Source organism: Pseudophryne corroboree, chromosome 5 (genome assembly GCF_028390025.1).
Source record: "Pseudophryne corroboree isolate aPseCor3 chromosome 5, aPseCor3.hap2, whole genome shotgun sequence".
Lineage (NCBI taxonomy): Eukaryota > Metazoa > Chordata > Amphibia > Anura > Myobatrachidae > Pseudophryne > Pseudophryne corroboree.
The window spans coordinates 40,692,614-40,714,396 of record NC_086448.1 but is presented as its reverse complement, the minus strand read 5'-3'; positions in this window follow the sequence as shown (position 1 = coordinate 40,714,396).

The following is a 21,783-nucleotide window of genomic DNA, read 5'->3' as shown; positions in this document are numbered from 1 at the left end:
CTGGGTCAAAGCTACTGAGGTTACGGCTCCCCGACTGGTGCGGATGTTCCATTCCAGACATCCAACGAAACCTGGAAAGTGTCCAGGGGCCACTCCTGGAAGAGGGGGTACTGTCACACACCAGAGGCGCCGCGCTTACCCCTGCGTGTCTGCTGGTCGGTGTTGCGGCCTCTGCCTTCGGTGGTCCGTGGGCTCCGGCGTCTGGCTGGCGCGGCTCCCGGTGATTCTCCGGGGCATGGGCGCCGCCATGACACCCGGCTTCACGTTGACGGGGGGCGGGTGATGTCATCAGACTGCTCCGCCAATCCAGTGGTGGCGGGGAATTCAAAGTCAGACCCCGGACGGAGCCTCAGTGCCTGAGTATCGTCTTTCCGTGACGTAGATGCCAGCGCTCTTGTTCCCGGCAAGGATCTCTGCAGTTGTACTCTAGTGTCCCCGGCATTTCCAGTCTGCCAGTCCGCTGCACCGGTTCCAGTGTACTCAGCGGCCGGTATATCTCTCTGTGATCCAGTCACCAGTGCTCCTAGGAATCAGCGTGGCTGCGGGTCTAAATCACCGTTCTCAAGTTCTACAATTAACAGCGTCTCAGTCACCGTTCTCAAGTTCTACAACTTAACAGCGTCTAAAACCCCTGCACTTCAGTTCCTCACATCATCAGCGTCTCAGTCACCGTTCTCAAGTTCTACAAATTAAACAGCGTCTAAAACCCCCTGCACTTCTGTTCCTCACATCATCAGCGTCTCTGTCACCGCTTACAAGTTCTTTTTCCATCTGTGCCTTTATCATCATTTATAAGTTATCAGTGACTTTTAAATATCACCCACAGTTTCTCCAGCTACCAGTATCTCAAATTCTGCTCATAAAACCCTTCAGTGAGTCTGGACATTCACCCCTTTTGTCATTTGACTTTAAGTTGTTTTCCCTGCAATAAAACTCATCAATATTTCATCTAACTCCATTGTCAGCATCCTGTATGAGGAAATCCTATATTAGGCCTCCCCTTTTCCGGCTCAGTTGTGGTTCCTCTTCCCAACCATAGGAAGAGTCCCCGAGTTCACAACACCCTCAGTCTAGGCCAGTGACAGCCAGTGGAGACAGTTGTTGTCCATGGGATGAGAAAGCCCATTGTCATGCCTGAGCAAAATACCAAAAAAAAACACCTCTTCATTGTGGAATTATTTCTCCACAAATCCAAACAATAGGTGTCAAGCCGTGTGTTGCCTTTGTCAATCCGTAATAAGTAGGGGTAAGGACATTAACCACCTAGGAACATCCTCCCTTATAAGTCACCTGCAGCGCATTCATCTGAAGTCATTGTCAAGTTCAGAAACTTTGGGTAAGAGCGTAAGCAGTCCACTGACACCTAAATCCCTTCTTCATCTTGTACGCAAGCTTCTGCAAGCCACACCACCAATTCCCTCAACGTAAATTTCCTCCTCTGTCAGGAATGGAAGTAGTCCTGCAGGCCATGTCACTGGCATGACTGATGAATCCTCTCCTAACCGGAATACCTTCAGAGGATCCTTGAGTGGCATGCCTGGTGCTGTTGCTGCTGCCACTGCTGCTGGGAGTCGATCTTCATCCCAGAGGGGAAGTCGGAAGACCACTTGTACTACTTCCAGTAAGCAATTGACTGTCCAACAGTCCTTTGCTAGGACAATGAAATATGACAGCAGTCATCCTGTTACAAAGCGGATAACTGAGGCCTTGACAGCTATGTTGGTGTTAGACGTGCGTCCAGTGTCCGCCATTAGTGCAGTGGGACTGTAGTGCCAACCCTAGATGGGCCAGGTTTTTGTACCACACACTTGTGTCGCTTAGCTTAGTCATACAGCTGCCTCATTGCACCTCTTTTACTTCTTTGCATGATGTGCTGTTTGGGGACTAGTTTTTTTTAAGTGCCATCCTGTCTGCCGCTGCAAAAATTTGGAGGATAAAATAGGGAAAGATCAAGAACCACTTCCTCCTAGTGCTGAAGCTGCTGCCACTAGCCGTGACATAGATGATGAAATGCCATCAACGTCGTCTGCCAAGGCCGATGCCTATTGTGATAGTAGAGGGCATGTAAAATCCAAAAAGCCAAAGTTCAGTAAAAAGATCAAAAAAAAAAAAAATTTAAATGGTCTAAGGAGAAATGTAAACTTGCCAATATGCCATTTACGACACAGAGTGGTAAGGAACGGCTGAGGCCCTGGCCTATGTTCACTAGAGATGAGCGCCTGAAATTTTTCGGGTTTTGTGTTTTGGTTTTGGGTTCGGTTCCGCGGCCGTGTTTTGGGTTCGAACGCGTTTTGGCAAAACCTCACCGAATTTTTTTTGTAGGATTCGGGTGTGTTTTGGATTCGGGTGTTTTTTTCAAAAAACACTAAAAAACAGCTTAAATCATAGAATTTGGGGGTCATTTTGATCCCAAAGTATTATTAACCTCAAAAACCATAATTTACACTCATTTTCAGTCTATTCTGAATACCTCACACCTCACAATATTATTTTTAGTCCTAAAATTTGCACCAAGGTCGCTGTGTGAGTAAGATAAGCGACCCTAGTGGCCGACACAAACACCGGGCCCATCTAGGAGTGGCACTGCAGTGTCACGCAGGATGGCCCTTCCAAAAAACCCTCCCCAAACAGCACATGACGCAAAGAAAAAAAGAGGCGCAATGAGGTAGCTGTGTGAGTAAGATTAGCGACCCTAGTGGCCGACACAAACACCGGGCCCATCTAGGAGTGGCACTGCAGTGTCACGCAGGATGTCCCTTCCAAAAAACCCTCCCCAAACAGCACATGACGCAAAGAAAAAAAGAGGCGCAATGAGGTAGCTGTGTGAGTAAGATTAGCGACCCTAGTGGCCGACACAAACACCGGGCCCATCTAGGAGTGGCACTGCAGTGTCACGCAGGATGTCCCTTCCAAAAAACCCTCCCCAAACAGCACATGACGCAAAGAAAAAAAGAGGCGCAATGAGGTAGCTGACTGTGTGAGTAAGATTAGCGACCCTAGTGGCCGACACAAACACCGGGCCCATTTAGGAGTGGCACTGCAGTGTCACGCAGGATGTCCCTTCCAAAAAACCCTCCCCAATCAGCACATGATGCAAAGAAAAAGAAAAGAAAAAAGAGGTGCAAGATGGAATTGTCCTTGGGCCCTCCCACCCACCCTTATGTTGTATAAACAAAACAGGACATGCACACTTTAACCAACCCATCATTTCAGTGACAGGGTCTGCCACACGACTGTGACATATGACGGGTTGGTTTGGACCCCCCCAAAAAAGAAGCAATTAAACTCTCCTTGCACAAACTGGCTCTACAGAGGCAAGATGTCCACCTCATCATCACCCTCCGATATATCACCGTGTACATCCCCCTCCTCACAGATTATCAATTCGTCCCCACTGGAATCCACCATCTCAGCTCCCTGTGTACTTTGTGGAGGCAATTGCTGCTGGTCAATGTCTCCGCGGAGGAATTGATTATAATTCATTTTAATGAACATCATCTTCTCCACATTTTCTGGATGTAACCTCGTACGCCGATTGCTGACAAGGTGAGCGGCGGCACTAAACACTCTTTCGGAGTACACACTTGTGGGAGGGCAACTTAGGTAGAATAAAGCCAGTTTGTGCAAGGGCCTCCAAATTGCCTCTTTTTCCTGCCAGTATAAGTACGGACTGTGTGACGTGCCTACTTGGATGCGGTCACTCATATAATCCTCCACCATTCTATCAATGTTGAGAGAATCATATGCAGTGACAGTAGACGACATGTCCGTAATCGTTGTCAGGTCCTTCAGTCCGGACCAGATGTCAGCATCAGCAGTCGCTCCAGACTGCCCTGCATCACCGCCAGCGGGTGGGCTCGGAATTCTGAGCCTTTTCCTCGCACCCCCAGTTGCGGGAGAATGTGAAGGAGGAGATGTTGACAGGTCGCGTTCCGCTTGACTTGACAATTTTGTCACCAGCAGGTCTTTCAACCCCAGCAGACTTGTGTCTGCCGGAAAGAGAGATCCAAGGTAGGCTTTAAATCTAGGATCGAGCACGGTGGCCAAAATGTAGTGCTCTGATTTCAACAGATTGACCACCCGTGAATCCTTGTTAAGCGAATTAAGGGCTCCATCCACAAGTCCCACATGCCTAGCGGAATCGCTCCGTGTTAGCTCCTCCTTCAATGTCTCCAGCTTCTTCTGCAAAAGCCTGATGAGGGGAATGACCTGACTCAGGCTGGCAGTGTCTGAACTGACTTCACGTGTGGCAAGTTCAAAGGGCATCAGAACCTTGCACAACGTTGAAATCATTCTCCACTGCGCTTGAGACAGGTGCATTCCACCTACTATATCGTGCTCAATTGTATAGGCTTGAATGGCCTTTTGCTGCTCCTCCAACCTCTGAAGCATATAGAGGGTTGAATTCCACCTCGTTACCACTTCTTGCTTCAGATGATGGCAGGGCAGGTTCAGTAGTTTTTGGTGGTGCTCCAGTCTTCTGTACGTGGTGCCTGTACGCCGAAAGTGTCCCGCAATTCTTCTGGCCACCGACAGCATCTCTTGCACGCCCCTGTCGTTTTTTAAAAAATTCTGCACCACCAAATTCAAGGTATGTGCAAAACATGGGACGTGCTGGAATTTGCCCATATTTAATGCACACACAATATTGCTGGCGTTGTCCGATGCCACAAATCCACAGGAGAGTCCAATTGGGGTAAGCCATTCCGCGATGATCTTCCTCAGTTGCCGTAAGAGGTTTTCAGCTGTGTGCGTATTCTGGAAAGCGGTGATACAAAGCGTAGCCTGCCTAGGAAAGAGTTGGCGTTTGCGAGATGCTGCTACTGGTGCCGCCGCTGCTGTTCTTGCGGCGGGAGTCCATACATCTACCCAGTGGGCTGTCACAGTCATATAGTCCTGACCCTGCCCTGCTCCACTTGTCCACATGTCCGTGGTTAAGTGGACATTGGGTACAACTGCATTTTTTAGGACACTGGTGAGTCTTTTTCTGACGTCCGTGTACATTCTCGGTATCGCCTGCCTAGAGAATTGGAACCTAGATGGTATTTGGTAACGGGGGCACACTGCCTCAATAAATTGTCTAGTTCCCTGTGAACTAACGGCGGATACCGGACGCACGTCTAACACCAACATAGTTGTCAAGGCCTCAGTTATCCGCTTTGCAGTAGGATGACTGCTGTGATATTTCATCTTCCTCGCAAAGGACTGTTGAACAGTCAATTGCTTACTGGAAGTAGTACAAGTGGGCTTACGACTTCCCCTCTGGGATGACCATCGACTCCCAGCGGCAACAACAGCAGCGCCAGCAGCAGTAGGTGTTACACGCAAGGATGCATCGGAGGAATCCCAGGCAGGAGAGGACTCGTCAGAATTGCCAGTGACATGGCCTGCAGGACTATTGGCATTCCTGGGGAAGGAGGAAATTGACACTGAGGGAGTTGGTGGGGTGGTTTGCGTGAGCTTGGTTACAAGAGGAAGGGATTTACTGGTCAGTGGACTGCTTCCGCTGTCACCCAAAGTTTTTGAACTTGTCACTGACTTATTATGAATGCGCTGCAGGTGACGTATAAGGGAGGATGTTCCGAGGTGGTTAACGTCCTTACCCCTACTTATTACAGCTTGACAAAGGGAACACACGGCTTGACACCTGTTGTCCGCATTTCTGGTGAAATACCTCCACACCGAAGAGCTGATTTTTTTTTGGTATTTTCACCTGGCATGTCAACGGCCATATTCCTCCCACGGACAACAGGTGTCTCCCCGGGTGCCTGACTTAAACAAACCACCTCACCATCAGAATCCTCCTGGTCAATTTCCTCCCCAGCGCCAGCAACACCCATATCCTCCTCATCCTGGTGTACTTCAACACTGACATCTTCAATCTGACTATCAGGAACTGGACTGCGGGTGCTCCTTCCAGCACTTGCAGGGGGCGTGCAAATGGTGGAAGGCGCATGCTCTTCACGTCCAGTGTTGGGAAGGTCAGGCATCGCAACCGACACAATTGGACTCTCCTTGTGGATTTGGGATTTCGAAGAATGCACAGTTCTTTGCTGTGCTGCTTTTGCCAGCTTGAGTCTTTTCATTTTTCTAGCGAGAGGCTGAGTGCTTCCATCCTCATGTGAAGCTGAACCACTAGCCATGAACATAGGCCAGGGCCTCAGCCGTTCCTTGCCACTCCGTGTCGTAAATGGCATATTGGCAAGTTTACGCTTCTCCTCCGACAATTTTATTTTAGGTTTTGGAGTCCTTTTTTTTCTGATATTTGGTGTTTTGGATTTGACATGCTCTGTACTATGACATTGGGCATCGGCCTTGGCAGACGACGTTGCTGGCATTTCATCGTCTCGGCCATGACTAGTGGCAGCAGCTTCAGCACGAGGTGGAAGTGGATCTTGATCTTTCCCTAATTTTGGAACCTCAACATTTTTGTTCTCCATATTTTAATAGGCACAACTAAAAGGCACCTCAGGTAAACAATGGAGATGGATACTAGTATACAATTATGGACTGCCTGCCGAGTGCAGACACAGAGGTAGCCACAGCCGTGAACTACCGTACTGTACTGTGTCTGCTGCTAATATAGACTGGTTGATAAAGAGATAGTATACTCGTAACTAGTATGTATGTATAAAGAAAGAAAGAAAAACCACGGTTAGGTGGTATATACAATTATGGACGGGCTGCCGAGTGCCAACACAGAGGTAGCCACAGCCGTGAACTACCGCACTGTACTGTGTCTGCTGCTAATATATAGACTGGTTGATAAAGAGATAGTATACTCGTAACTAGTATGTATGTATAAAGAAAGAAAAAAAAACCACGGTTAGGTGGTATATACAATTATGGACGGGCTGCCGAGTGCCGACACAGAGGTAGCCACAGCCGTGAACTACCGCACTGTACTGTGTCTGCTGCTAATATATAGACTGGTTGATAAAGAGATAGTATACTCGTAACTAGTATGTATGTATAAAGAAAGAAAAAAAAAACACGGTTAGGTGGTATATACAATTATGGACGGGCTGCCGAGTGCCGACACAGAGGTAGCCACAGCCGTGAACTACCGCACTGTACTGTGTCTGCTGCTAATATATAGACTGGTTGATAAAGAGATAGTATACTCGTAACTAGTATGTATGTATAAAGAAAGAAAAAAAAACCACGGTTAGGTGGTATATACAATTATGGACGGGCTGCCGAGTGCCGACACAGAGGTAGCCACAGCCGTGAACTACCGCACTGTACTGTGTCTGCTGCTAATATAGACTGGTTGATAAAGAGATAGTATACTCGTAACTAGTATGTATGTATAAAGAAAGAAGAAAAAACCACGGTTAGGTGGTATATACAATTATGGACGGGCTGCCGAGTGCCGACACAGAGGTAGCCACAGCCGTGAACTACCGCACTGTACTGTGTCTGCTGCTAATATAGACTGGTTGATAAAGAGATAGTATACTCGTAACTAGTATGACTATAAAGAAAGAAAAAAAAAACACGGTTAGGTGGTATATACAATTATGGACGGGCTGCCGAGTGCCGACACAGAGGTAGCCACAGCCGTGAACTACCGCACTGTACTGTGTCTGCTGCTAATATATAGACTGGTTGATAAAGAGATAGTATACTCGTAACTAGTATGTATGTATAAAGAAAGAAAGAAAAACCACGGTTAGGTGGTATATACAATTATGGACGGGCTGCCGAGTGCCGACACAGAGGTAGCCACAGCCGTGAGCTACCGCACTGTACTGTGTCTGCTGCTAATATATAGACTGGTTGATAAAGAGATAGTATACTCGTAACTAGTATGTATGTATAAAGAAAGAAAAAAAAACACGGTTAGGTGGTATATACAATTATGGACGGGCTGCCGAGTGCCGACACAGAGGTAGCCACAGCCGTGAACTACCGCACTGTACTGTGTCTGCTGCTAATATATAGACTGGTTGATAAAGAGATAGTATACTCGTAACTAGTATGTATGTATAAAGAAAGAAAGAAAAACCACGGTTAGGTGGTATATACAATTATGGACGGGCTGCCGAGTGCCGACACAGAGGTAGCCACAGCCGTGAACTACCGCACTGTACTGTGTCTGCTGCTAATATATAGACTGGTTGATAAAGAGATAGTATACTCGTAACTAGTATGTATGTATAAAGAAAGAAAAAAAAACCACGGTTAGGTGGTATATACAATTATGGACGGGCTGCCGAGTGCCGACACAGAGGTAGCCACAGCCGTGAACTACCGCACTGTACTGTGTCTGCTGCTAATATAGACTGGTTGATAAAGAGATAGTATACTCGTAACTAGTATGTATGTATAAAGAAAGAAAAAAAAACCACGGTTAGGTGGTATATACAATTATGGACGGGCTGCCGAGTGCCGACACAGAGGTAGCCACAGCCGTGAACTACCGCACTGTACTGTGTCTGCTGCTAATATAGACTGGTTGATAAAGAGATAGTATACTCGTAACTAGTATGACTATAAAGAAAGAAAAAAAAACCACGGTTAGGTGGTATATACAATTATGGACGGGCTGCCGAGTGCCGACACAGAGGTAGCCACAGCCGTGAACTACCGCACTGTACTGGGTCTGCTGCTAATATATAGACTGGTTGATAAAGAGATAGTATACTCGTAACTAGTATGTATGTATAAAGAAAGAAAAAAAAACCACGGTTAGGTGGTATATACAATTATGGACGGGCTGCCGAGTGCCGACACAGAGGTAGCCACAGCCGTGAACTACCGCACTGTACTGTGTCTGCTGCTAATATAGACTGGTTGATAAAGAGATAGTATACTACTAATATTATATATACTGGTGGTCAGGTCACTGGTCACTAGTCACACTGGCAGTGGCACTCCTGCAGCAAAAGTGTGCACTGTTTAATTTTAATATAATATTATGTACTCCTGGCTCCTGCTATAACCTATAACTGGCACTGCAGTGCTCCCCAGTCTCCCCCACAATTATAAGCTGTGTGAGCTGAGCACAGTCAGATATATATATACATTGATGCAGCACACTGGGCTGAGCAGTGCACACAGATATGGTATGTGACTGAGTCACTGTGTGTATCGTTTTTTTCAGGCAGAGAACGGATATATTAAATAAAACAAACAACTGCACTGTCTGGTGGTCACTGTGGTCGTCAGTCACTAAACTCTGCACTCTCTTCTACAGTATCACAGCCTCAGGTCAATCTCTCTCTCTCTCTCTCAACCCTAATCTAAATGGAGAGGACGCCAGCCACGTCCTCTCCCTATCAATCTCAATGCACGTGTGAAAATGGCGGCGACGCGCGGCTCCTTATATAGAATCCGAGTCTCGCGATAGAATCCGAGCCTCGCGAGAATCCGACAGCGTCATGATGACGTTCGGGCGCGCTCGGGTTAACCGAGCAAGGCGGGAAGATCCGAGTCGCTCGGACCCGTGAAAAAAAACATGAAGTTCGGGCGGGTTCGGATTCAGAGAAACCGAACCCGCTCATCTCTAATGTTCACGACTAGTGGTTCATCTTCACATGACGATGGAAGCCCTCATAACTGAGGCCTTGACACTTATGTTGGTGTTAGACGTGCGTCCGGTATCCGCCATTAGTGCAGTGGGATTTAGACAATTGATGGAGGTATTGTGTCCCCGGTACCAAATCCCATCTAGATTCCACTTCGCTAGGCAGGCGATAGCGAGATTTTGCCATTTAATTCCAGTGATTTGGACGTATAATTATTAGTGATGTGCACCGGACATTTTTCGGGTTTTGTGTTTTGGTTTTGGATTCGGATCAGCGGCCGTGTTTTGGATTCGGACGCGTTTTGGCAAAACCTCCCTGAAATTTTTTTGTCGGATTCGGGTGTGTTTTGGTTTCGGGTGTTTTTTTACAAAAACCCCTCAAAAACAGCTTAAATCATAGAATTTGGGGGTCATTTTGATCCCATAGTATTATTAACCTCAATAACCATAATTTCCACTAATTTTCAGTCTATTCTGAACACCTCACACCTCACAATATTATTTTTAGTCCTAAAATTTGCACCAAGGTTGCTGGATGGCTAAGCTAAGCGACCCAAGTGGCCGACACAAACACCTGGCCCATCTAGGAGTGGCACTGCAGTGTCAGGCAGGATGGCACTTCAAAAAAATAGTCCCCAAACAGCACATGATGCAAAGAAAAATGAAAGAAAAAAGAGGTGCAAGATGGAATTGTCCTTGGGCCCTCCCACCCACCCTTATGTTGTATAAACAGGACATGCACACTTTAACAAACCCATCATTTCAGCGACAGGGTCTGCCACACAACTGTGACTGAAATGACTGGTTGGTTTGCGCCCCCACCAAAAAAGAAGCAATCAATCTCTCCGTGCACAAACTGGCTCTACAGAGACAAGATGTCCACCTCCTCCTCATCGTCCAATTCCTCACCCCTTTCACTGTGTACATCCCCCTCCTCACAGATTATTAATTCGTCCCCACTGGAATCCACCATCTCAGGTACCTGTATACTTTCTAGAGGCAATTGCTGGTGAATGTCTCCACGGAGGAATTGATTATAATTCATTTTGATGAACATCATCTTCTCCACATTTTCTGGAAGCAACCTCGTACGCCGATTGCTGACAAGGTGAGCGGCTGCACTAAACACTCTTTCGGAGTACACACTGGAGGGTGGGCAACTTAGGTAAAATAAAGCCAGAATCTGCAAGGGCCTCCAAATTGCCTCTATTTCCTGCCAGTATACGTACCGACTGTCTGACGTGCCTACTTGGATGCGGTCACTCATATAATCCTCCACCATTCTTTCAATGGTGAGAGAATCATATGCAGTGACAGTAAACAACTTGTCAGTAATCGTTGGCAGGTCCTTCAGTCTGGACCAGATGTCAACACTCGCTCCAGACTGCCCTGCATCACCGCCAGCGGGTGGGCTCGGAATTCTTAGCCTTTTCCTTGCACCCCCAGTTGCGGGAGAATGTGAAGGAGGAGCTTTTGACGGATCACGTTCCGCTTGACTTGACAATTTTCTCACCAGCAGGTCTTTGAACCTCTGCTGACTTGTGTCTGCCGGAAAGAGAGATCCAACGTAGGTTTTAAATCTAGGATCGAGCACGGTGGCTAAAATGTAGTGCTCTGATTTCAACAGATTGACCACCCGTGAATCCTGGTTAAGCGAATTAAGGGCTCCATCCACAAGTCCCATATGCCTAACGGAATCGCTCTGTTTTAGCTCCTCCTTCAATGTCTCCAGCTTCTTCTGCAAAAGCCTGATGAGGGGAATGACCTGACTCAGGCTGGCAGTGTCTGAACTGACTTCACGTGTGGCAAGTTCAAAGGGTTGCAGAACCTTGCACAACGTTGAAATCATTCTCCACTGCGCTTGAGTCAGGTGCATTCTAGTAATGTGCACCGGACATTTTTCGGGTTTTGTGTTTTGGTTTTGGATTCGGTTCCGCGGCCGTGTTTTGGATTTGGATGCGTTTTGGCAAAACCTCCCTGAAATTTTTTTGGGCGGATTCGGGTGTGTTTTGGATTCGGGTGTTTTTTATAAAAAAAACCCTCAAAAACAGCTTAAATCATAGAATTTGGGGGTCATTTTGATCCCATAGTATTATTAACCTCAATAACCATCATTTTCACTCATTTTCAGTCTATTCTGAACACCTCACACCTCACAATATTATTTTTAGTCCTAAAATTTGCACCGAGGTCGCTGGATGACTAAGCTAAGCGACCCAAGTGGCCGACACAAACACCTGGCCCATCTAGGAGTGGCACTGCAGTGTCAGACAGGATGGCACTTCAAAAAAATAGTCCCCAAACAGCAAATGATGCAAAGAAAAAAAGAGGCGCAATGAGGTAGCTGTGTGACTAAGCTAAGCGACCCAAGTGGCTGACACAAACACCTGGCCCATCTAGGAGTGGCACTGCAGTGTCAGGCAGGATGGCACTTCAAAAAAATAGTCCCCAAACAGCACATGATGCAAAGAAAAAAAGAGGTGCACCAACATCGCTGGATGGCTAAGCTAAGCGACACAAGTGGCCGACACAAACACCTGGCCCATCTAGGAGTGGCACTGCAGTGTCAGGCAGTTTGGCACTACAAAAAAATTGTCCCCAAACAGCACATGATGCAAAGAAAAAAAGAGGCGCACCAAGGTCGCTGTGTGACTAAGCTAAGCGACACAAGTGGCCGACACAAACACCTGGCCCATCTAGGAGTGGCACTGCAGTGTCAGGCAGGATGGCACTTCAAAAAATTTGTACCCAAACAGCACATGATGCAAAGAAAAAAAGAGGCGCAATGAGGTAGCTGTGTGACTAAGCTAAGCGACCCAAGTGGCCGACACAAACACCTGGCCCATCTAGGAGTGGCACTGCAGTGTCAGGCAGGATGGCACTACAAAAAAATAGTCCCCAAACAGCACATGATGCAAAGAAAAAAAGAGGTGCACCAAGGTCGCTGGATGGCTAAGCTAAGCGACACAAGTGGCCGACACAAACACCTGGCCCATCTAGGAGTGGCACTGCAGTGTCAGGCAGGATGGCGCTTCAAAAAAATTGTCCCCAAACAGCACATGATGCAAAGAAAAAAAGAGGCGCAATGAGGTAGCTGTGTGACTAAGCTAAGCGACCCAAGTGGCCGACACAAACACCTGGCCCATCTAGGAGTGGCACTGCAGTGTCAGGCAGGATGGCACTTCAAAAAAATAGTCCCCAAACAGCACATGATGCAAAGAAAAAAAGAGGTGCACCAAGGTCGCTGGATGGCTAAGCTAAGCGACACAAGTGGCCGACACAAACACCTGGCCCATCTAGGAGTGGCACTGCAGTGTCAGGCAGGATGGCACTTCAAAAAAATTGTCCCCAAACAGCACATGATGCAAAGAAAAAAAGAGGCGCAATGAGGTAGCTGTGTGACTAAGCTAAGCGACCCAAGTGGCCGACACAAACACCTGGCCCATCTAGGAGTGGCACTGCAGTGTCAGGCAGAATGGCACTTCAAAAAAATAGTCCCCAAACAGCACATGATGCAAAGAAAAAAAGAGGCGCACCAAGGTCGCACCACAGGTATAGAATGTAGATGGATAGTATACTTGACGACACAGAGGTAGGTACAGCAGTGGCCTTCCGTACCGTACTGCTATATATACTGGTGGTCACTGTGTCAGCAAACTGCAAAACTAAAATGCACCACAGGTATAGAATGTAGATGGATAGTATACTTGACGACACAGAGGTAGGTACAGCAGTGGCCTTCCGTACCGTACTGCTATATATACTGGTGGTCACTGTGTCAGCAAACTGCAAAACTAAAATGCACCACAGGTATAGAATGTAGATGGATAGTATACTTGACGACACAGCGGTAGGTACAGCAGTGGCCTTCCGTACCGTACTGCTATATATACTGGTGGTCACTGTGTCAGCAAACTGCAAAACTAAAATGCACCACAGGTATAGAATGTAGATGGATAGTATACTTGACGACACAGAGGTAGGTACAGCAGTGGCCTTCCGTACTGTACTGCTATATATACTGGTGGTCACTGTGTCAGCAAACTGCAAAACTAAAATGCACCACAGGTATAGAATGTAGATGGATAGTATACTTGACGACACAGAGGTAGGTACAGCAGTGGCCTTCCATACTGTACTGCTATATATACTGGTGGTCATTGTGTCAGCAAACTGCAAAACTAAAATGCACCACAGGTATAGAATGTAGATGGATAGTATACTTGACGACACAGAGGTAGGTACAGCAGTGGCCTTCCGTACCGTACTGCTATATATACTGGTGGTCACTGTGTCAGCAAACTGCAAAACTAAAATGCACCACAGGTATAGAATGTAGATGGATAGTATACTTGACGACACAGAGGTAGGTACAGCAGTGGCCTTCCGTACCATACTGCTATATATACTGGTGGTCACCCTGTCAGCAAACTGCAAAACTAAAATGCACCACAGGTATAGAATGTAGATGGATAGTATACTTGACGACACAGAGGTAGGTACAGCAGTGGCCTTCCGTACCGTACTGCTATATATACTGGTGGTCACTGTGTCAGCAAACTGCAAAACTAAAATGCACCACAGGTATAGAATGTAGATGGATAGTATACTTGACGACACAGAGGTAGGTACAGCAGTGGCTTCCGTACCGTACTGCTATATATACTGGTGGTCACTGTGTCAGCAAACTGCAAAACTAAAATGCACCACAGGTATAGAATGTAGATGGATAGTATACTTGACGACACAGAGGTAGGTACAGCAGTGGCCTACTGTACCGTAATGCTATATATTATATACTGGTGTTCACTGGTCAGCAAAACTCTGCACTGTACTCCTCCTATATATATATTATACTGGTGTTCCCCAGTCCCCACAATAAAGCAGCACACTGAGCACAGATATGGAGTGTTTTTCAGGCAGACAACGTATACTGGTGGTCACTGTCAGCAAAACTCTGCACTGTACTCCTGCTATATAATACAGCTGCTCCCCAGTCCCCACAATTAAGCAGTGTGAGCACAGATATATGCAGCACACTGAGCACAGATAAGGAGCGTTTTTTTTTCAGGCAGAGAATGGATAAAACTGGTGGTCACTGATCAGCAAAACTCTGCACTGTACTCCTCCTATATTAATATAAAGCTGCTCCCCAGTCCCCACAATGATATAAGCAAGCACAAATATTTGCATCAACTCAACAATGAATAAACGGAGAGGACGCCAGCCACGTCCTCTCCCTAACATTTCCAATGCACGAGTGAAAATGGCGGCGACTCGCGGCTGCTTATATAGAATCTGAATCTCGCGAGAATCCGACAGCGGGATGATGACGTTCAGGCGCGCTCGGGTTAACCGAGCCATACGGGAGAATCCGAGTATGCCTCGGACCCGTGTAAAAAGGGTGAAGTTCAGGGGGGTTCGGTTTCCGAGAAACCGAACCCGCTCATCACTAGTGCATTCCCCCTCCTTTGCCTATATCGTAGGCAGATGTATAGGCTCGAATGGCATTTTGCTGCTCCTCCATCCTCTGAAGCATATAGAGGGTTGAATTCCACCTCGTTACCACCTCTTGCTTCAGATGATGGCAGGGCAGGTTCAGGACTGTTTGCTGGTGCTCCAGTCTTCGGCACGCGGTGGCTGAATGCCGAAAGTGGCCCGCAATTCTTCGGGCCACCGACAGCATCTCTTGCATGCCCCTGTCGTTTTTTAAATAATTCTGCACCACCAAATTCAATGTATGTGCAAAACATGGGACGTGCTGGAATTTGCCCAGATGTAATGCACGCACAATATTGCTGGCGTTGTCCGATGTCACAAATCCCCAGGAGAGTCCATTTGGGGTAAGCCATTCTGCGATGATGTTCCTCAGTTTCCGTAAGAGGTTGTCAGCTTTGTGCCTCTTATGGAAAGCGGTGATACAAAGCGTAGCCTGCCTAGGAACGAGTTGGCGTTTGTGAGATGCTGCTACTGGTGCCGCCGCTGCTGTTCTTGCTGCAGGAGGCAATACATCTACCCAGTGGGCTGTCACAGTCATATAGTCCTGAGTCTGCCCTGCTCCACTTGTCCACATGTCCGTGGTTAAGTGGACATTGGGTACAACTGCATTTTTTAGGACACTGGTGACTCTTTTTCTGAGGTCTGTGTACATTTTCGGTATCGCCTGCCTAGAGAAATGGAACCTAGATGGTATTTGGTACCGAGGACACAGTACCTCAATCAAGTCTGTAGTTGCCTGTGAATTAACGGTGGATAACGGAAACACGTTTCTCACCGCCCAGGCTGCCAAGGCCTGAGTTATCCGCTTTGCAGCAGGATGACTGCTGTGATATTTCATCTTCCTCGCCAAGGACTGTTGGACAGTCAATTGCTTACTGGAAGAAGTACAAGTGGTCTTCCGACTTCCCCTCTGGGATGACGATCGACTCCCAGCAGCAACAACAGCAGCGCAGCAGCAGTAGGCGTTACACTCAAGGATGCATCGGAGGAATCCCAGGCAGGAGAGGACTCGTCAGACTTGACAGTGACATGGCCTGCAGGACTATTGGCTTTCCTGTGTAAGGAGGAAATTGACACTGAGGGAGTTGGTGGTGTGGTTTGCAGGAGCTTGGTTACAAGAGGAAGGGATTTAGTGGTCAGTGGACTGCTTCCGCTGTCATCCAAAGTTTTTGAACTTGTCACTGACTTATGATGAATGCGCTGCAGGTGACGTATAAGGGAGGATGTTCCGAGGTGGTTAACGTCCTTACCCCTACTTATTACAGCTTGACAAAGGCAACACACGGCTTGACACCTGTTGTCCGCATTTGTGTTAAAATAATTCCACACCGAAGAGGTGATTTTTTTTGTAATTTGACCAGGCATGTCAATGGCCATATTCGTCCCACGGACAACAGGTGTCTCCCCGTGTGCCTGACTTAAACAAACCACCTCACCATCAGAATCCTCCTTGTCAATTTCCTCCTCAGCGCCAGCAACACCCATATCCTCATCCTGGTGTACTTCAACAGTGACATCTTCAATTTGACTATCAGGAACTGGACTGCAGGTGCTCCTTCCAGCACTTGCAGGGGGCTTGCAAATGGTGGAAGGCACCACCTCTTCCCGTCCAGTGTTGGGAAGGTCAGGCATCGCAGCCGACACAATTGGTCTCTCCTTGGGGATTTGTGATTTAGAAGAACGCACAGTTCTTTGCTGTGCTTTTGCCAGCTTAAGTCTTTTCATTTTTCTAGCGAGAGGATGAGTGCTTCCATCCTCATGTGAAGCTGAACCACTAGCCATGAACATAGGCCAGGGCCTCAGCCGTTCCTTGCCACTCTGTGTCGTAAATGGCATATTGGCAAGTTTACGCTTCTCCTCAGACGCTTTAATTTTGATTTTTGGGTAATTTTACTGAACTTTTGTGTTTTGGATTTTACATGCTCTCTACTATGACATTGGGCATCGGCCTTGGTAGACGACGTTGATGGCATTTCATCGTCTCGGCCATGACTAGTGGCAGCAGCTTCAGCATGAGGTGGAAGTGGATCTTGATCTTTCCCTATTTTACCCTCCACATTTTTGTTCTCCATTTTTTAATGTGTGGAATTATATGCCAGTATTAATAGCAATGGCCTACTACTATATAAACTGCGCACAACTGAAATGCACCACAGGTATGGATGGATATTATACTTGACGACACAGAGGTAGGTAGAGCAGTGGCCTACTGTACCGTACCGTACTGCTTTATATTATATACTGGTGGTCAGCAAACTGTGCAAAACTGAAATGCACCACAGGTATGGATGGATAGTATACTTGACGACACAGAGGTAGGTAGAGCAGTGGCCTACTGTACCGTACTGCTATATATTATATACTGGTGGTCAGCAAACTGTGCAAAACTGAAATGCACCACAGGTATGGATGGATAGTATACTTGACGACACAGAGGTAGGTAGAGCAGTGGCCTTCTGTACCGTACTCCTATATATTATATACTGGTGGTCAGCAAAATTATGCACTGTACTCCTACTATATACTACAATGCAGCACAGATATGGAGCGTTTTTTCAGGCAGAGAACGTATAATACTGGTGGTCACTGGTCAGCAAAACTCTGCACTGTGCTCCTCCTATATAATACTGCTGGTCCCCAGTCCCCACAATAAAGCAGTGTGAGCACAGATATATGCAGCACACTGAGCACAGATATGGATCGTTTTTCAGGCAGAGAACGTATAATACTGGTGGTCACTGGTCAGCAAAACTCTGCACTGTACTCCTCCTATATAATACTGCTGGTCCCCAGTCCCCACAATAAAGCAGTGTGAGCCCAGTTATATGCAGCACACTGAGCACAGATATGGAGCGTTTTTCAGGCAGAGAACGTATAATACTGGTGGTCACTGGTCAGCAAAACTCTGCGCTGTACTCCTCCTATATAATACTGGTGGTCCCCAGTCCCCACAATAAAGCAGTGTGAGCACAGATATATGCAGCACACTGAGCACAGATATGGAGCGTTTTTCAGGTAGAGAACGTATAATACTGGTGGTCACTGGTCAGCAAAACTCTGCACTGTACTCCTCCTATATAATACTGCTGGTCCCCAGTCCCCACAATAAAGCAGTGTGAGCCCAGATATATGCAGCACACTGAGCACAGATATGGAGCGTTTTTCAGGCAGAGAACGTATAATACTGGTGGTCACTGGTCAGCAAAACTCTGCGCTGTACTCCTCCTATATAATACTGGTGGTCCCCAGTCCCCACAATAAAGCAGTGTGAGCACAGATATATGCAGCACACTGAGCACAGATATGGAGCGTTTTTCAGGTAGAGAACGTATAATACTGGTGGTCACTGGTCAGCAAAACTCTGCACTGTACTCCTCCTATATAATACTGGTGGTCCCCAGTCCCCACAATAAAGCAGTGTGAGCATAGATATATGCAGCACACTGAGCACAGATATGGAGCGTTTTTCAGGCAGAGAACGTATAATACTGGTGGTCACTGGTCAGCAAAACTCTGCACTGTACTCCTCCTATATAATACTGCTGGTCCCCAGTCCCCACAATAAAGCAGTGTGAGCACAGATATATGCAGCACACTGAGCACAGATATGGAGCGTTTTTCAGGCAGAGAACGTATAATACTGGTGGTCACTGGTCAGCAAAACTCTGCACTGTACTCCTCCTATAATACTGCTGGTCCCCAGAATAAAGATATTTGCAGCCCCCTGAAAGTTCTGAAACAAAGTGAGAGGACGCCAGCCACGTCCTCTCACTATCATTTCTAATGCACGAGTGAAAAATGGCGGCGACGCGCAGCTCCTTATATAGAATTCGAATCTCGCGAGAATCCGACAGCGGGATGATGACGTTCGGGCGCGCTCGGGTTAACAGAGCAATACTGGAGTGTCCGAGTATGCCTCGGACCCGTGTAAAATGGGTGAAGTTCGGGTGGGTTCGGATTCCGAGGAACCGAACCCGCTCATCACTAATAATTATTAATTACAGTGATTTTGCCAATTAATTCCAGTAATTTGGACGTATAACTCCAGTGATTTTGCAGTATAATTCCAGTGATTTGGACGTATAATTAATTACAGTGATTTTGCCAATGAATTCCAGTGATTTTGATGTATAATTACAGTGAATTTGCAGTATAATTCAAATGATTTGGACGTATAATTATTAGTTACAGTGATTTTGCCAATTAATTCCAGTGATTTGGACATATAATTACAGTGATTTTGCAGTATAATTCCAGTGATTTGGACATATAATTATTAATTACAGTGATTTTGCCAATTAATTACAGTGATTTGGACGTATTATTATTAATTACAGTGATTTGGACGTATAATTACAGTGATTTGAACGTATAATTATTAATTCCAGTGATACTGCCAATTAATTTCATTGATTTGGATGTATAATTCCAGTGATTTTGCCAATTAATTCCAGTGATTTGAACGTATAATTATTAATTACAGTGATCTTGCCAATTAATTCCAGTGATTTGGACGTATAATTACAGTGATCTTGCCAATTAATTCCAGTGATTTGGATGTATAATTCCAGTGATTTTGCCAGTTAATTCCAGTGAGTTGGACGTATAATTCCAGTGATTTGGACGTATAGTTCCAGTTGGAATTGTTTGTGTCGCTTGGCTTAGTCATACAGCTACCTCATTGCACCTCTTCGACATCTTTGCATGAGGTGCTGTTTGGGGCCTAGTTTTTGAAAAGTGCCATCCTGTCTGACATTGCCATATGAGTCCAGGGGTACTGCTATATTAGTCCAGGGGTGCTGTCATATAAGTCCACAAATTGCAGAATTTTTTTTAAATGACTGGAGCGTGCTGGAGATTCTGTCAGTGGACCGAATAATTGCGGCCCACTCTCGACATTCAGCCACTGCGTGACACTACTAGATGGGCCAGGTGGTTGTGTCGCTTAGCTTAGTCATACAGCAACCTCGGTGCACCTTTTTTTCTTCTTTGCATCATGTGCTGTTAGGGGCCTTTTTTTGATATCTGCTCTCCTGTCTGCCACTGCAGTGCCACGCCTAGATGGGCCAATTGTTTGTGTCGCTTGGCTTAGTCATACAGCTACCTCATTGCAATTCTTTTTCTACTTTGCATGATGTGCTGTTTGGGGCCTTTTTTTATATCTGCCCTCCTGTCTGCCACTGCAGTGCCACTCCTAGATGGGCCAGGTGTTTGTGTTGTCCACTTGTGTCGCTTAGCTTAGTCATCCAGCAACCTCGGTACAACCTTTTGGCCTAAAAACAATATTGTGAGGTGTGAGGTGTTCAGAATAAACTGGAAATGAGTGGAAATGATTGTTATTGAGGTTAATAATACAGTAGGAGCAAAATTACCCCCAAATTATGTGATTTTAGCTGTTTTTATGTTTTTTTCAAAAATCATCCAGATTTAAAACCAAAACCAAAACACGAAAGGTTGGTTTTGGCAAAACCAAGCCAAAACCAAAACACGAAATTGGAATTAGAACCAAAACCAAAACACAAAACACGAAAGTGCCAGCCGCACATCTCTAAATATATATATATATATATAATCAGTAGGATTTACCGGCGGCCATCAGTAGGCCGACAACGGCATCCCAGCTACTAGTATGCTGGCTGTTGGGTGAGCGCAAAGAGTTCCCTTGCGGGCTCGGTGGCTCCCTGTACTTGCCACAGGTTTTATTCTTGCTCTCTGCATGTCGTGGACACACACGGGTGGGAATGTTCCCTGTTAGCTGGGATTCCAGCTGTCTGCATTGTCAGCTGTCGGCATATCGCATCAGTATCCTGACCGCCGGGATCTCGACAGCCGGCAAATTAATTGCATACTATATATATATATATATATATATTTATTTTCATGTACAAAATTCTAGTTTATTAGTTAGTGATGAGTTTTCCCGTCATTTTTACACCACGGAACCATGAGAAAAAAAAAGAAAAAACAATGAACAAATCAGACGTTAGCTTTCATATTGTAACTTTTTTTTTTTAATTCAATAATTTTTTATTGATTTTACATTTGCAGTTTAAACAAGACAAAACCACTAAACAACAAAAGAAAGAGAGAGAGAAAAAGAAAAAAAAGGGAATATATGCAAAACAAGGGAATACGCAGATTCCCAATTCACAACATTACAGCATTACAATCATAACAAATAAATAAAATGTGCAGGCTTATCTCTCAAATATACCTGTGTAAATCAGGAGAGATGACATGTCAAATCAACTTAATCAGATACAACATTCAAATACTTCCAGACAGCCAACCCGCTAATTGTAATTATACATCACTAACGGCAGTACGGGCAAATGGGTGGCAGGCCGCGGGTCCCAGGGGGCGACGCACGAGAGGGACAGTCCCATTGCTAATGTAGACCCCCCTCGCATAACTCCACACGAAGCGTGGCCTATCCCCCCATCACACCCCAGTATTAGACACACAGTGGAGAGTGTCAGTCACTATGGTTCGTCAAGTCAGGAGAGCTGAGCCATCTGCCCCACAAGTCATAATACTTCTTCCCCGCCTTCCTGGCCATGTATACGTACTTCTCATGAGCGGCCGTTGTATTAACAAGCGAAACCCAAGACTGTACAGTAGGAGCATCCTTAGCCAACCATAGTCTAGCAACACACACCTTAGCTAGAGCACACAGATTGATCAGGTATCGTTTGCTAGGAGCATCCAAGGCGTCTTCCTCCAAGGCCGACAACACACACACCGCCGGGGTA